This window comes from Podarcis bocagei, assembly GCF_964188305.1.
Source record: "Podarcis bocagei genome assembly, chromosome: 14".
In the NCBI taxonomy this organism is placed as follows: Eukaryota; Metazoa; Chordata; class Lepidosauria; order Squamata; family Lacertidae; genus Podarcis; species Podarcis bocagei.
Genome location: NC_138139.1, coordinates 54,493,043 through 54,496,297, shown reverse-complemented (window position 1 = coordinate 54,496,297; position 3,255 = coordinate 54,493,043).

Genomic DNA, 3,255 nt, shown 5'->3' with positions numbered 1-3,255 from the left:
CTTTCTACCCTGACAGATATAGGATTGCAGGTTTGGAAGGGGCCTGGGGGTATCATACAGACTGACCTTACCCCCCTCCAAAAAAAAAACCTATAGCAGAATATTAAAAGCACAGGAATTCCACATTTCACCCATAAGATTGCCTTTGTGAATGGCTGGAAAAAGCTGGGCTCAAGCCCACGAACATATAGCGAAAGTCTGTGGGTCGGCGACTTAAGATTCTCCATCAATTGCCTGAGAATCTTTCTCCCAAGAGACAGTCCATGACTCAGTAGGATTGCTCTGTTGGAAGCCTGTGAGATCCTCGCTGTTCTGTGGTTGTTCTGCTGCCTGCTTCAACAGACACTCGTTTCCATAACAACCACATCCAGGCTTTAAAAATAGTAACTTATTTTTCATTCAGCTCGTCTCCTGCCCTTAGGACCAGGTCTATTTTTGTCCTGGTGGTTTATTTCAGGTGTCCCCCCCCCTCTCTCTCTCTCATCCCAAGTGAACTCTGTGGGCCCCCACCTCATGCTGGGTTCACAAAGGGACAGAGTGTGTGTATTTCCTTCGTCTAGGGTTTCCACCCAGCCAGAATGATTGCACATCTCTGTGTATATTTGCACCAAAAAAAGTCCTATGGGATCCAATGGGATTTATTCTGAGTAAATCTGCTTATGATGTAGCCCTTTATGACCCTTTGTGCTGCTCTGAACTCTGCACATGCTCAGAGATGCTCAGCAGAATCTCCCCCCCCCCATTTTTTTATTGATTTTAACAGATAAAACATACAAAAGAAAGAACATTACAATACTAAAAGAAGGGGGGAAACGAAAAACTAAAATAAAAACACATATTCCTTCTGAAGTTCATTTTAAATTCCATTATTAACTGACTTCCTCAAATCCCTCCTAACTGAATTTCATTGTATCACCTTGTAACAGTTTTCGAAAATCATCTTTCTACTACAATTTACTCCTTCAATTTACTATCCTCATCTCTTTTCTCATTGACTTAAATCCATATTACTATACAACATTCTTATTCTAATCCTAGGCCTATTTGATACTTTCAAGTACCTTCTAATTATCTTATATTGCAATATTTAGCTAGATAATCTTTAAGTTTCTTCCAATCTTCTTGTTGCTCCTCTTCTTTCTGATTGCAGATTCTTCCAGTCAGGTCGGCCAGCTCCAAAATCTCCAACATCTTCATCTGCCATTCTTCTACCGTTGGTATTTCTTGAGATTTCCAGTAAACTCCAGATGGCTCCAGGTTTCACTCCTGCCTGAATGGACAGATCCTGCTCTGACTCCACCCCTGCTTGCTGGCTTCCTGTTTCCCTCCTTTCCTTCCTTCACGTGTTCTGTCCTCCTCCTTCTATGATTTGTAAGCTCCATCCAGGAACTGCAACTATTCAATACAATCTTGTCTCTTGACTTCACAGCCCATGGTATGACTCCTAGTTGCTGGCCCAGCTCCACTTGAACCTTGCCGGTTTCTGACCGGATTCTGTTCCTGACTTCCCCGCTTCTGACCTGACAAAGATGATCAAGGGTCTGGAAACCAAGCCATATGAGGAATGGTTGAGGGAGTTGGGTGTGTTTAGCCTGGAAAAGAGGAGACCGAGAGAAGATACGCTGGTTGTTTCAAATATCTAAGAAGTAGTCACATGGAATACGGAGCAAGATTGTTCTCTACTGCTCCAGAGGGGAGGATCAGAACTAATGGATTCAAGTTACAAGAAAGGAGACTCCAAAGAAACATTAGGAAGAACTTTCTGGTGGCAAGAGCTTTTTGGCAGTGGAACAGAGTCCCTTGGAAGGTTGTGGACTTTCCTTCCTTGGGGGTTTTAAAGCAGAGGTTGGAAATGTAAAGAAATGTAAAGAAAAGGAGGGGACTTTTTATCATATGTGGTGGGGAGGTAGAGACATTTTCTTAAAAATTGGGAAATGATATATAATGAATTGAAAAAAATGTTTAAAATGACATTTGTAAAAAAACCCAGAAGCATTTTTGTTAGCGATTGTAGGACAAGACCTGCCAAGGAAAATGAAGAATTTATTTATGTATGCAACAACAGCGGCAAGAATCTTGATAGCACAAGGATGGAAGAATGAGGAAATCCTGACGATTTCTTACAATGGCAAGAGAAATGGATGAACCATGCAGAAATGGCTAAATTGACATACAAACTGAGAGATAAGGACAACTGTGACTTTAAAGAAGAACGGGAACTTTTTACATATTACTTAAAAAGACAAGATGAATTGGACTCTTTGGCAAGTTTTGAATAAACATACACAAATCTATTGATTGTTAATGTAGTAGATAGATAAGATAAGGATTTATACAATTTTACAGTATGCAGAGAACAATATGAGTTGAGAAATCAGAGAGAGGAGCTGAGGGAAGTCTGCGGGGGGGGGGGAGGGTTTGATGGGGAGGTGGGGGGAGGAAAATGATGAATATGAGATGTTTTGATATGTTATGTTGAAATTGTTAATAATAATATAGAGAGAGAGAGAGAGAGAGCGCAGAGGTTGGATGGCCACCTGCCAGGGGTGGCCATTGTGATTCCTGCACAGCAGGTGGTTGGACTAGAAGATCCACAGTTCTGTGATGCTCCTGATCTAGTTGATCCAGTTCTACCTTGGATTTCTCAGCTTCTAATCTGACTCAGTCCCTGACTTCCCAGCTTCTGAGGCAGGTCCACTTTTGCCTTGCTGGCTTTCCCCCTGCTTGCTCCCATTCCAACTCCCTTGGCCATCCAGATCCTGTTCCTATTCTCCTTGCTATGGCTTTTCCTGTAGCCCAACCTTAGTCCTATAAATGTATACACATCCACACACACAACCATGCACAAGCAGCTGTTCTGTCCTGTAGCCCAACTGTGGAGGTATATAGTTATATATATAGAGAGAGAACTATTATATGTACAGACATACATACGCTATCATATACAAACAATCTTTTTGATAATCATTTTTTTTTAATCTGCAGGCTATGCAAGGACCAAAGGTGTTGTTCAGCTACCCAGGAGCGGTTTTAGCAGGATGCAGGAGGTATTTCTGGGTTTAGCACTACAGGCTCACAGCCTTATTTCTGGTTCCTAGGCAGATTAGTGCCACATACCTCAGCAAAAGTGATTAAGAACACAATAATGAGAACAGCCTAATCAGCACCGCCTCTAAATGGGGTGTTTGCAGAGTTGTTGTTCTCCATTCTTATTAATTAGCAAAACACTTGTCATTAGGAAAATGGGGGGGGGGG